The sequence below is a fragment of the Eptesicus fuscus genome, chromosome 5, assembly GCF_027574615.1.
Source record: "Eptesicus fuscus isolate TK198812 chromosome 5, DD_ASM_mEF_20220401, whole genome shotgun sequence".
Classification (NCBI taxonomy): domain Eukaryota; kingdom Metazoa; phylum Chordata; class Mammalia; order Chiroptera; family Vespertilionidae; genus Eptesicus; species Eptesicus fuscus.
The window spans coordinates 97797839-97812705 of record NC_072477.1 but is presented as its reverse complement, the minus strand read 5'-3'; the positions used below and the strand labels follow the sequence as shown (position 1 = coordinate 97812705).

General features: G+C 40.4%; 1 long non-coding RNA gene across 5 annotated transcripts in view; it reads right to left on the bottom strand.

The window, feature by feature from the left end:
* The window catches only part of LOC129149181 (uncharacterized), a 161484-nt gene that overhangs the window by 92504 nt on the left and 54113 nt on the right, over positions 1 to 14867 (bottom strand). For all 5 annotated transcript variants that reach the window (XR_008556167.1, XR_008556168.1, XR_008556166.1 and 2 more), the window contains exon 2: positions 13610 to 13705. This is a non-coding gene — a long non-coding RNA (uncharacterized LOC129149181). The remainder of the gene's footprint in view (positions 1 to 13609; positions 13706 to 14867) is intronic.

The following is a 14867-nucleotide window of genomic DNA, read 5'->3' as shown; positions in this document are numbered from 1 at the left end:
GATTGGTTGCCCCATGCACCCTGGCTGGGGCCAGGGATTGAATCTGCAACCCAGGTATGTGCCCTTGACCAGGAATCAAACCCTTGTGGGCTAACACTCTAACCACTGAGCAACGCAGGGCAGGGCACAATATTCTTGTATTTTTCTTAGAGCAGCCCATTTATAAAATTAAAAATACCACCCTGGCCAGTGTGGCTCAGTTGTTTGGGTATCATCCCATGCACCAAAAGGCTGCTGGTTCGATATCTAGTTAGAGCACATGCCAGGGTTTCAGGCTCAATGCCTGGTAGGGAGCGTGCAGGAAGCAGCCCATAGATGTTGCACTCTCACTTAGATGTTTCTCTCTCTCTCCCTTTTCTTTGCTCACTCTGTCTCTAAAAACCAACTAAAAACAACAATTTAAAAAATTAAAAATACCTAGGTTGATGGCTGCTTATAGGCAGTGGAGGAATTATCTTGCTCCACTAACTTTTACTAAATTTTTAATTGTTGTGGTAAATGCATATGGCAAATCCTTATGAGAATAAAAGTAGTGAATAAAGCCATTTAAGCCATTTTTTTCAAGAATGTGGCAACTTCAATGTACAAGCTCTATTCCTCTCTGCATCAGATAGAACTTCATTAAATATTGTTAGAAAAACAACAACCTAAATCAAAAAGCATTGAGTATATGTTGGTAGGTGTAAGGACAAATGATCTGAAAGCCAGATATTTTCTAAATACCTCTGTGTTAGGTGCAGTGAGAGAGGCCAAGGATCCAGTCCTGCCTTTACAGCAGTCCAATTAGCTGGAAATCAACATCTAAAACATGTAGTTTGAGACATGCTCTAATATGAGTTTTGTCCAGTGGGGCCAGCAGCCTCCCTCCCCAACAGGTGCAGCTGACCCAGATGACTGCTTTGAGGAGGCACCGGAATGACACTGTTAGGGATCAGTAAGGTTCAGCCTGCTGAGAAGGAAGGGGAAAGGCACTCCAGATGGCAGAAACAGCATGGGCAGGGCCACAAAGCTGAGACTGAGCCTGGGATTTTCAAAGGGCTGATAGTAATTATGCACAACTAGAACGTGGCACGTACAACAGGATGAGGGATAGAAGCAGGCATCAAAAGGGCCTGCATGCCAGGCTGAAATGTCAGCTCTAAGGCTACAGCCGAAGATTTAGGCTATAACAAGTACATGCATTTAAGAAGGGTGACAGAGTGCAGTGCCAAATCAAGAAAGGCAAGGCAAGGGGGGAAGGGCGGGAAAATATGGTCACAGGTGAAGTGTCCAACTCGACCAGCATGCTGGGCATTACCTGCTGGGCTCACCCCACTAGATGCCAGGGTGAGTAGAAGGTGAGAATCATGAGGGAAGCACGGGCCCTTCAGGGCTGAAATGAGGAGCGGGGGCAGGAAAGTTTTCACATGGATTTGCATTTGCATTGTAGGGAATAGGATTTTGACTGATAACCTGGGAAGGTGCTGAAGCAGGAGAGATGGCAGGGCTGGAAAGTAAGCCTTAGGGCATGTGTAAGAAAGGATGGGGGATATGTCGGCAGCAGTAATGTGACACAGAATGAAAGCTTCATAAATACCTGGGGTGAGGAAGAGAGACTCTAGGTACCTTACCACAAAACCTGACATGCAAACCTATGACAATTTCTGTAGCCGGAATGATGCTGTGTGTGTGTGTGTGTGTGTGTGTGTGTGTAGGGGAGAAGCATAAGTCCATGGATTCATTAAATTAACATCTCGTGACTCTCTCAAAATTATTCATCAGCTGACAAAAAGACAACTATTATTGTGCCTTGAAGTCCTTGTACCTAACATTTCTGTGCCAGACATACTCACTTAGCATAGAGGTTCTGGAAAAATCTGGCCACCTTCCTCCTCCTTATGATCACTTGGGAGGGGAAGCCAAAAGACCAAAAGTTACCCTCAGGGCACCTCCTCAAAGATATTATTAGATCATCAGAATTAGATTTGATTCTCCCCAGCCAGACTTTGTATCCGCTACATATCAGATTATGACCCTTTCAGTGAAGCTCCTCTCTGTGCCCGTTCATTTATCTAAACAGAGGCAGGACTTCAAGCACAGGCATGAAAGGGAAACCAAAGGGCCACCTCAGCCCCTGTCAGGGACTGACATTCTGCTTCCCTGTGATCTACCACACACTTCCCCTCAGACCTGACCAGAGGGGAAGACTCACTGTGACATCAGCACACGCCCTTCCTGCCTCTCCAGCCCCACCCCACCCCACCAAGGCCCATCAGAGAGGCTTCCTGGGGGGGGACTGGTGAACACAAAAATTAAAAGGTCTTGTATGGGCACCAATGCTGGCTCGTGGCTTTTATGTCCCTTCCACATTTCATTTGTAAGCATCTTGGAAAGAATCTTCTATGGTTTAAGTAGCAGATAGGTACAGCCTAAACTATAGTTACCCATATAGGGGCAACACAACATGCCACTTCCTCAGCCCTCAGAGAGAGGGCACAAATGTGTGTTCTCACACCCCACAGACCAGCGGCCAGTGAAGAGAGCAGCTGCTGTGTCAGCCTGTTCCAGGGAACTTATGGTTTGGTCTGGGGATGCATTTATTTACCTCATTAAGTAAATGTACATGGATCACCTACTATGCACCAGACATTGTTCTAGTCACTTAGCATAAAATAGCAAACAAAACAGAAAGTCTTTGCCTCATGGAGCTAATATACAGTGATAAGTGAGGAGGCCCCTTCTCCATATATAGTCAATAAAAGGAACCAGATTAAAAATGGTGGATGCTGCATGGACATGCTCCAGGACCAAACTGGAATTACAACTAAAATACAGAAAAACTTCCTGAATAATCAATGGAAGACTCACTGGAGAGAACCCAGATAACTGAGAACTGAAAGTGGAGACCACATACACACTGGTAGGAGGGCAGAGGCGCAAAAGGGCTGGCGGTGCTCCCATAGACAGCAACTGAAGTTCCAGAGAGATATCTCAGCTGTGGGGGGTTGCCACTGAGAACTCTGGGGTCTAAGGCCCAAACTGGTCCCCCAGCAGAGGGCACCAGACTTCAGGAGGGTACCCACATAACATCTGGCTGTGAAAAGCAGCAGGGGTGCTGTCTGCCAGGGAGAGACAGCTGGAAATTCAGGCAACCTCTTAACGGGCCAATGCACAAATTTCCTATGGAGCCACCCACCTTGTGCTCTGGCAGAGGAAAGGCAGAGTGGACTGGAGCTGTGTGAACAGAAGCCAGGATTGGCAGCTCTGGGGTTAGAGCTCAGAAAGCAGAAAAACCAGTTTCCTGTGCTGAGTCATTCCCTCATACCAGCGAGGTCATCTTTCTCACACAGACAATTGCTATACAGGTGGCTTTGCCTGGGTGGAAGACAGCTGACCCACCCTATTGGAAAACACCTTGCCCCAGAGTGCTGAGTTTGACACCCAGAGACTGAGAATAACAGCCTCCAGGCAGAAGCAACTGCCCCACCCTGTTGAAAAAAAAACTCTTGCCACAGCTGTGGATGATTGCCTGAGGGCAATTCAAGCAGTCTGTAAATAGAGGCAGTCTCTGGAGGATTTGAGTCTCTGCCTGATCTAATTAGTCAAAAACAGCATTTGACATTGTCTTGCACCAGAAACTGAGAGGTGCAGCAGATCTGCCTAACACAGTTACAAACACCAACAGGTAGCCAAAATGCAGAGACAAAGAAACAATCCACAAATGAAAGAACAAGAGAATTCTCAGAAGAAGAGATAAATGAAATGGAGATAAGAAATGTATCTGATATAGAGCTCAGAATACTTGGTGTACCAGTTAGTAATGCGGATTTTTTTCAATAGATGGAGTTACACATATGTTGATATACATGCAATTTGATATGTATTTTGTTGTATTGACAACAAGCTTCAAAACTTCATATGTCAAATTTGCTGAAGGTGTTAACATCATAGATATTTTTACACTTAAAAATGTTGAATTTGGTGCCAAAAAAACCCCAGCATTTGCGGGAAGTTTTAATTCATTACTTTATTTTGAAGAAAAGTGCTGCTAAATACTTCAGGAAGCTTATGGTGAACATGCTCCATCTCAAGATACTTGTGAATGCTGGTTTAAATGCTTTAAAAGTGATGATTTCGCTGTGAGAGACAAAGAACATCCAGGTCAACCAAAAAAGTTTGAAGACCAACAATTACAAGCATTATTGGATGAAGATGCGTGTCAAACTCAAAAACAACTTGCAGAAAGATTAAACGTTACTCAGCAAACAATTTACGATCATTTACAAGCAATGGGAAATATTTTAAAGGAAGGAAAATGGGTGCCACATCAACTGAACAAAAGACAAATAGAAAACCAAAAAGTCATCAGTAAAATGTTGCTTCAACGGCACGAAAGAAAGTCCTTTTTTGCATCCAATTGTGACTGGTGATGAAAAGTGGATGTATTTTGAGAATCCCAAATGCACAAAATCATGGGTTGATTCAGGTCAACCATCAACATCGACTGCAAGGCCAAATCGCTTCAGAAAGAAGATAATGCTCTGCATTTGGTGGGATCAGGAAGGTGTGGTGTATTATGAGCTTCTAAAACCAGGTGAAACCATTAATACTGATTGCTACCGACAACAAATAATCAATTTGAACCACGCTTTGATCGTGAAACCACCAGAATGTGCCAGAAGACATGGCAAAGTAATTTTGCTTCATGATGATGCACCATCACACACTTCAAAACCAGTTAAAGACACGTTAAAAGATCTTGCCTGGGAAGCATTAACCCACCTGCTGTATTCACCAGACCTTGCTCCTTCAGATTACCACTTGTTCCAATCAATGGCACATGCACTTTCTGAGCAGCACTTCAAAACATACAAAGAAGTGGAAAATTTGGTCTCTGAATGGTTTGCCTCAAAACAAGAAAAGTTCTATTGGGACAGTATCCGCAAATTACCTGAAAGATGGGGGAAATGTGTAGCTAGCGATGGACATTACTTTGAATAAAGCACTTTTGATGTTTCTCTTGAAATTATCCTGTTTTCTTTGATTACAAAATCTGTATTATTAACCGATACACCTAGTAATGATGATAAAGATACTCAACAGTTCATATAGTAACTTGAAAACAGAAATAAAGAATGGCATAGCGTAAATAAACAACACATTAGAAGGAATACACAGCAGATTAGGGGAGGCTTAGATCGAATCACTGAATTAGAAGACAGGGCTGAAAAATATCACTCAATCAGAGAACCAAAAAGAAAAAAACAAGGATAAAACAGAAGGACAGCTTAAGGGAGCTGTGGGACAACATGAAACATAACAATATTAGAATAGCAAGTATACCGGAAGAGGCAGAAAGGGAGAAAAGGATAGAGAAAGTGTCTGAAGAAATAATGACAGAAAACCCCTAACCTGTAAAAGAAAAAGTCACACAAGTTCAGAAGGCACAGAGAACCCCAAATAAGAAGAACCCAAAGAGGCTCATACCCAAACACATCATAAATAAAATGCCAAAAATTAAAGACAAAGAGAGAATACTAGAGGCAGTAAGAGAAAAGCAAACTGTTACTTACAAAGGAGCTCCCATAAGGCTGACATCTGATTTCTCATCAGAACTCTACAGGCCAGAAGGGAATGGCATGAAGTACTCAAGGTAATGGAAAGCAAGGATCTGAAACCAAGATTACTATATCCAGGAAGGCTATCATTCAAAATACACGGTCAAATAAAGAGCTTCTCAGACAAAAAAAAAAAAAAAAAAAAAAAGGCTAAAGGAGTACATTACTACCAAGAAAGCATTACAAAAAATGCTAAAGGGAATGCTATAATGAAAAGAAGAAATAGAGAAAGAAATCTGGGCATAAAGAATTAAATTGGCAACAAATAAGTACATATCAATAATAATCTTAAATATAAATGGATTAATGTTCCCATCAAAAGACACAGAGTAGCTGAATGGACACAAAAACATGACCCAACCATATACTGTCTATAAGAGACCCACCTCAGAACAAAAGAAACACACAGGATGAGAGTGAAGGGATGGAAAAAAATTTTCCATACAAATGCAAAAAAAAAAAAAAAAAAAAAGCTGGAATAGCAATATTATATCCAACAAAATAGACTTCCAAATGAAGGCCATCACAAGAGACAACAAAGGTCACTACATAATACTAAAGGGATCAATCCAACATGAGGATATAACCCTGGTAAACATATATGCACCCAAAATAGGAGCACCTAAATATATAAAAAAAACAAAACTTCTATAGGACTTTAAGGGAAAGATCAATGATGATACAGTCATAGTAGGGGACTTTCCTAGTAACATCCTGCTGACTTCACTGGATAGATCTTGCAGACAAAAAATTAACATGGAAACAGGGACTCTAAAGGACACAATGGATCAGATGGGTTTAATTAGCATCTGTAGAACATTTCACCCCAAAGCTGCAGAGAATATACATTCTTCTCAAGTGCACATGGATCATTCACAAAGACAGACCACATGTAGGACACAAAACAAATCTCTACAAGTTCAAGAAATCATATCAAGCATCTTCAGTGATCACAGTGGAATGAAATTAGAAATCAATTACAGTAAAAACACCTAATAAACATTCAAACACATGGAGGCTAAATAGCATGTTACTAAACAATGAATGAGTTACCAAGGAGATCAAGAAAGAAATCAAAACCTTACTGGAAACAAACAAAAATGAACACACAACAACCCAAAATCTTTGGGACATAGCAAAATCAGTCCTGAGAGGGAATTTCATAGCACTACAGGCCTACCTCAAAAAAACAAGAAAAATTAACAATAAATTATTTAACACTAAAACTTAAAAGAAAACCCAGAGTAAGTAGAAGGAAGGAAATAATAAACATTAGAGCAGAAATAAATAACATAGAGACAAAAAAAAAAAAAAAATCAGTGAAACAAAGAACTGGTTCTTTGAAAGGATAAAGAAGATGGATGAACCTTTAGCCAGACCCTTCAACAAACAAAGAGAGAGGACCCAAATAAATAAAATCAGAAACGAAAGAGGTTGAATAAAAACTGACACCACAGAAATATAAAGGATTATAAGAAAATACTATGAACAACTATATGCCAACAAGCTGGACAATGTGGATGAAATGGACAAATTCCTAGAAAAATACAATCTCAAAAACTGAATCAGGAAGAATCAGAAAACCTGAATAGGCCAATAACAACTGATGAAATAGAAGCAATAATCAAAACAGTCCCACCAAACAAAAGCCCTGGTCTAGATGGCTTCACAGGGGAGTTTTACCAAGCATTCAAAGAACTATCACCCATACTCCTCAAACTATTCAAAGAAATCTAAGAGGAAGGAACACTTCCAAACTCTTTTTATGAGGCCAGCATTATCCGAATTCCAAAACCAGATAAAGACACTACAAAAAAAAGAGAATTATAGGCCAATATGCCTGATGAACATAGATGCTAAAATCCTCAACAAAATATTAGCAAATTGGATCCAGCAATATATTGAAAAGATCATACACCATGACCAATGGGATTCATTCCAAGGATGTAAGGCTGGTACAATATTCACAAATCAATAAACGAGATATATCACATAAACAAATTGAAAGACAAAAATCACATGATCATTTCAATAGTTGGAGGGGGGAAAAAAATTCAACAAAATCCAAAACCCATTTTTGATAAAACTCTCAGCAAAGTGGGAATAGAGGGAGTATTTCTCAACATGATAAAGGCCATATATGACAAACCTACAACAAATATCATACTCAATAGGCAAAACCTAAAACCATTTCCCCTAACAATAAGAACAACACAGGGATGTCTGCTTTCACCACTCTTATTCAATGTAGAACTACAATCAGACAAGAAGAAATAAAAGGCATTCAAATTGGAAAAGAGGAAGTAAAACACCCTTTATTTGTAGATGACATGATATTGGATCTAGAAAACCCTAAGGACTCCACCAAAAAAACTATTAGATTTAATTAATTAATTTGGCAATGTAGTAGGGTACAAAATCAATACCCATAAATAGATAGTTTTTTTATAAACCAATAATGAATTCTCAGAAACTAAACAATCCCATTTACCATTGCAACAAAAAAATTAAGATACTTAGGAATAAAGTTAAACAAGGGGGCAAAAGACTTGTACTCTGAAAACTACAGGACATTGTAAAAAGAGATAGAAAAAGACATAAACAAGTGGAAGAGACCATGTTCATGGATTGGTAGAATCACCATCATTAAAATGTCCATACTACACAGTCACTAGGGAGGTGAGGGCATGTTTTGGGGAGTGAGGGTTGCTGGGGAGAGGCCAATGGGGGTGAGGGGAAGGAGACATACTAGTATGTAATACAATATGTAATACTTTAAACAATAAAGAATAAAAAAAAGTTCCTACTACCCAAGGCAATATACAGATGCAATGCAATCCCTATTAAAATATCAACAGCAGATTTCACAGATCTAGAACAAATACTCCAAAAACTTACATGAAATAAAAAAAAGATCTCGAATGGCTGCAGCAATCTTGAGAAACAAAAACAATACCAGATTTCAACTTATGCTACAAAGCCACCATAATCAAAACAGCCTGGTATTGACAAAAGAACTGGCATATAGTTCAATGGAAAAGAACAGAGACCCCAGAAATTGTCCCAAGCCATTATGCTCAATTAATATTTGACAAAGGAGGCAAGAGCATACAATGGAGTCAAGAGAGTCTCTTCAATAAATGGTGTTGGCAAAATTGGACAGATATATGAGAAAAAATGAAACTAGACTATCAACTTACATTATACACAAAAATAAACTCAAAATGCAGAAAAGACTTAAATGTGAGTCAAGAAACCATAAAAATCCTAGAAGAAACCATAGACAGCAAAATCTCAGACATTTCTTGTAGCAATATGTTTATGGATACATCTCCTATGGCAAAGGAAACTAAGGAAATAAACAAATGGGACTACATCAAAATAAAAGCTTCTTCACAGCAAAAGAAACCATCAACAAAGCAAAAAGGGAGCCCACTGTATAGAAGAACATATTTGGCAATGATTCACAAAGGATTAATATCCAAAATATATACAGAACTCATACACTTAACAGAAGGAAGACAAACAATCCAATTAAAAAATGGGCAAAGGACCTAAATAGACCCTTCTCTAAAGTGAACATACAGATGGCCAAGAGACATATGAAAAAATGCTCAGTCACTGATCATCAGAGACATGCAAATTAAAGTGACAATGAGGAATAACCTCAGACCTGTCAGAATGGCTACCATCAGCAAATCAAAAAATGACAAGTGCTGGCTAGGATGTGGAGAAAAGGGAACCCTGGTACACTGCTGATGGGAATGCAGACTGGTGCAGCCATTATGGAAAACAGTATGGAGTTTCCTCAAAAAATTAAAAATGGAACTCCCATTTGACCCAGTGATCCCACTTCTAGGAATATATCCTAAGAATCCTGAAACACTAATCAGAAAGAATGTAATTAGAAGATGGCTGCTGACTGGAAGGCAGGCTGCAAGATAGTGTGTGAGTGAGAGAACAAAAGGAGAGTGTATGGATGTATGGGGAGTGTTTATTTGTGAGTGAGGGACAGCTATATTCCAAGGGACTGTTGGGGACTGTCTCTTACCATTTGAGACAGCATGGAGAGTACCATGCAAAGTGAAATAAGTCAGTCAGAGAAAGACAATTATCACATGCTCTCACTCATATGTGGAATCTAAGTAACAAAATAAACTAATGAATGGAGTGGATCCAGAGACATGGAAGCATGGAAGCAGAATCTCGGAGGGAAGGCCTGGGAGGATGAGTGGATGGGTGGGAGGTAATCAACCAAAGACCTTGTATGCCTATACGCATAAAGCATGGACATAGACAAGGCTGGTGAAGGCCTGGGGCAGGGGATGGGGAGGGGGTCGGCTGGAGGGGATCAATGGAGGAAAAAAGGCGGACATATGTAGTACTTTCAACAATAAAGAATTATTTAAAAAAAAGAAAAAAGCCTGGAAGGATTTGGACAAACACAAAAAATCTTTTCCTCTTTAAAAGATAAATTGACTATTTAAGGCAAATTTAACAACAATGAAGTGTGGGTTTTACAACTTAAATAAATGTAACAAGTATGACAATAGCACAAAGGACAGGAGGAGGGGAAAATGGAGGTATATTACCAAAGGCCCTTATAACACTTGATATTATACATCAAGTAGTATAATATTATTTGAAGGCAGACTGTGATAAGTTAAAGATGCTTACTGTAAACCCTAATGCAGCTAGGAAAAAAATAAATAAGGACAGTTTGTACACTAATATAGGAGGTAAAATAAATATTATAAAATACTTAATCCAAAAAAATGGCAGAAAAAAGGAGGATAAATAAAAATAGAATAGTTTGGGGAAGGACAAACTTTTCTTCTACTCTGAAGGCCTTCGAATTAAACTGAAACTAACAGATTAAGGGGGTAGGGAGTTTCAATGTATATGGACTGCACAAAAGAATTGGCTCTCTATACAGCTAAAGAGCCCTAGCGGTTTGGCTCAGCAGATAGAGCACAATGGCCTATGGACTAAAGGATCCCAGGTTCACTTCCGGTCAAGGGCACATGCCTGGGTTGTGGGCTCAATATCCAGTAGAGGGAATGCAGGAGGCAATCAATGATTCTCTCTCATCACTAATGTTTTCTATCTCTCTCTTTCCCTCTCCCTTCCTCTCTGAAATCAATCTATACTAATAAAAGGGTAATATGCTAATTAGACTGGGTCTTCCTGACATCTTCCAGACATCCGACTTCCTTCCGGACAGTTAGGGGGCGACAAGACCGGGAGGGGGGCAGTTAAGAGGGTGACCAGGCTGGCAGGGGGGGGAGTTAGGGAGCGACCAGGCTGGCAGGGGGGCTGTTAGGGGGCGACCAGGGCAGCAGGGGAGCAGTTAGGGGGCAGGCAGGCTGGCAGAAGGGCAGTTAGGGGGTGGCCAGGCCAGAAGGGGGGCAGTTGGGGGCGATCAAGCAGGCAGGCAGGTGAGCAGTTAGGAGCCAGTGGTCCTGGATTGTGAGAGGGATGTCCGACTGCCAGTTTAGGCCCCATCCCATTAGGGATCGGGCCTAAACCGGCAGTCGGACATTCCCTGAGGGGTCCCGGATTGGAGAGGGTGCAGGCCAGAGTGAAGGACCCCCATCCTCGTATGCACGAATTTCGTACACCGGGCCTCTAGTAAAAATACAATAAAAAATAAACAGCTAAAGATAGGACTTATATACCTAATTTAATATTAGAGAGAGAGGTGAAAAGCTTCTATGAAAAGAACAAATGGGTTTCTAGGGGAATAAACAGGAGATCAGAAAGCTTTTCATACTAAAATAATAAAATAAAATAAATAAAATAAAATAAAATAAAATAAAATAAAATAAAATGGAACCAAACCAATGACATAAAGTAAGGACAAAGTGACGCGGCATTAAGAAGGAAGGAGTAGGAAATAATTCTTGCTGGAATAAGGGCAGTTTCATGAGGAATGGGAGCATAAAAACTTGATTAAAACTCAAATATGCCTTTATAGGCTCAAGTGCTCAAGTGTATATTACCTCCATAGATGGTCATGGCAGACATTTAGATATTTTCAAAAATGGTTAGCACATGGCGCTTTTCTCATGTTTAATGTTGATGCTCTTTGCTGTCCCCAAGGAACCGTCAATGGGAGGCTTGGCCTAAGGAGACACTAGGGCAGTGGTCGGCAAACCGAGGCTCGCGACCCACATGCGGCTCCTTGGCCCCTTGAGTGTGGCTCTTCCACAAAATACCACATGCGGGCGCGCAAGTACAGTGCGATTGAAACTTCGTGGCCCATGCGCAGAAGTCGGTTTTCGGCTCTCAAAAGAAATTTCAATCGTTATACTGTTGATATTTGGCTCTGTTGACTAATGAGTTTGCCGACCACTGCACTAGGGGAACCAGGGTGGCAGAATGGGTGGGGTTCAAAGACCAAGCTAAGATCCTAACAGCTAGGTGGATAATCAACTCATGGTAACCTCCCTCCCAACCTAGCAAACCACCGACACACTTCAGACAGTTGCCCTGAAGCACCCTCTGAGCAGCTCATCACCACAGAAGTGTTTCCACAAAAAATTCTCTCTCAGGACAGCCCTCCAACGTCATGAGGTCTAAGAGGGAGCCATTCAGGAAATATGCTTCAGAATGACAGTATCAAGAAAGTCACCCAAAAGCATGATAGACGCACCAAGTGCAATAATCTAGTTTAATTCTTTGCTTAATTTTTTAAATGTGTGTGTGTGTGTGGGGGGGGGGGGGGGGGGGTGGCAGGGAGGAACTGTTTGCTTTCTTTGGACCATCAATTGAGAAACTGTAGAATTCCTTTGGGATTAAACAGACCTAGAAAACCTTCTTCCCAATTCAGCCAGGCTCCCCTTCAGCAATATCCTGGTCGGACAGGTGTCCAGTTTCTGTACAAACATCTCCATCTAGGGAGAGCTACCTCCAGGCAAAGGAACGTGAACATTAGACAGAGATTTCAAAAATTCTCCTGATTCTTCTTTATAACCTCAACCCACTGACCCTGGGACCGACATGATTAAAAAGTATGTCAGTATTCCCTGGCTGGTGTGGTTCAGTTGGATGGAGCATTGTCCAAAAGATGGCAATTCGATTCCTGGTCAAGGGCACATACCCAGATTGAGGGTTCAATCCCTGCTCAGGGCACATGCGGGAGACAACTGATTGATGTTTCTCTCTCACATCAGTGTTTCTGTCTCTCTCTGAAATCAATTTTTTCAAAAAAGTATATTAGTATGAATTTAAATATGATTTCTTTTTTTAACTAAATCCAGCCATTAAGCAGAACACTTAAAGAAGAGGGGAAAATAAATTGCTACTTTGAGAACTGGTGAGCAGGAACTGTGGTTGTCCTTAAGAAAAAAATATTGTGAATAGATTTTAGAAAGATGATCTTTTGGAAAACAGTTTCTGAGACCTAAGCTTCTGGCTGAGAGTTCTGGGAGACAGGAGAACTGAGGGCATCCAAAAAAAAAAAAAATTCTGACCTGGAGAGGATAACCAGCTTAGGATTAGCCGGCTGAGAGAGAGGAGCTGCTCCTGGAGCCCAGCCAAAGAAATAACTGCTGTCCTAACGTGAGGCCATCAGTTGTCACAGGGCTTAACTGAGCTGGGACTGGGGAAAATGGGAAAGCAGCTGGTTATTAGGTTTTACCAAATTTGTGTGTCATTAAAATGAGTCCCTACACTGTAGCGGTCTTTCTATAACTTATGCCTGTACTCTCACATTTTCTCTCTAAATGTGGGATGTCACACAGAACAGGCACGGGGGATGTCCCTTGGGATGTGGTCTAAGAAAAGGAGTATACTGCCTAGCTGGGTTACACTGTAATCCTCAGGTATACCTACCTGCAAACGCTTATTTAAGAAAGACATGCTAGGTTTTCTTTTTTAAAAATCATAACTAAATCAGAATGATACTAGTTATTTTTTGGTGAGAAAAAAATATTCAAAGTCTTGTTTTTTGTTTGTAGGTAGCCTCTACCACAGTATTGCAAACAAATTCTGAAATCATCAACAATTACCTTTTATTCTAGTACTCGAACCTCAAAAAGAAGTCACCATCACTTTATGGACTTCTCTAGTTTTAGAAAACAACCAGTCTTCAATGTAGCTAGAATCTGGAAAAAAAAAAAAAAAAAGATTAAGGAATTGTAGGATGTGACTTCCAAAGCTGAGAAACATACACATACATGACACAGAACAAATTAGTTGTGCTTAAGTAAACCTCTAAAAATACTGAACTTCTCCTAGTTTATCAGCATGCTTCAGTCCCATGTGACCCAGCACAGTGCAATTTAAAACGGACATATAATTTTTATAATTCCCTAGTTTTTTTCTAGTTGGCAATTTGAATCATGACTAAAATTGCCTTTACTGAATCTACCTTAACCTGACTTAACTTGAAACATTTGCATTAGCTGCTTTAAATAACCAGGTTACCCCAATTTCATCAAAGCTTAGTTCCCTTTCTTGCCCAATAACCACCACGGTGTTGTGACAAGTTATGTGAAACAAGCATTGCAAACAGTTCACCCACATGTGCAGAGGAAGTGACCACATGCACAGACCAAAGTCGATATTACAAGTATAGGAAGGAAAAAGTGTACAGTATGCTTCTTTTATTTTTTTCTTTTTATATTTTTAATTTTTTATATTACAGTGTACATTTAATATTATTTTGTATTAGTTTCGAGTTTCCTTTATTTTTTTATTTAAATCTTTTTCATATATATATTTTTATTTCAGAGACAAAGAGAGAGGGGGAGAGAGAGATAGAAACATCAATGATGAGAGAGAATCATTGATCAGCTGCTTCCTGCATGTCCCACACTGGGGATCTAGCCCGAATTCCTGACATGTGCCCTTGACCGGAATTGAACCCAGGACCCTTCAGTTCAGGCTGATGCTCTATCCACTGAGCCAAACCAGCTAGGGCAAAGTTTCCTTTATCTTGATAAGAGGTAGCAGATCCAGTTATAATGGATGAACAAATTATTCCCCAAGGGTGCATTGAAAATGTCCAAGATCTGGAGTTAAAAATGCAAAGTGCTGTAATTTTTAATAATGTATGATTAACTCATTTAGTCTTTGGCTACTTTGCTGCTGTGATGGCCTCCTCTCTAGCTTTGTTCTCTGGACCAGACAGTGCAACTTCAGGAGTCACCAGTCACCAACCTTCCCAGGTGATTGGATATTAGGTATGATGTTCAGGGGCAGCCAGGTACCTGAAGATGTCATCCAGAATCTGGTTTTCTGAGTTGTTCTCTGCTTCCTTTGTTA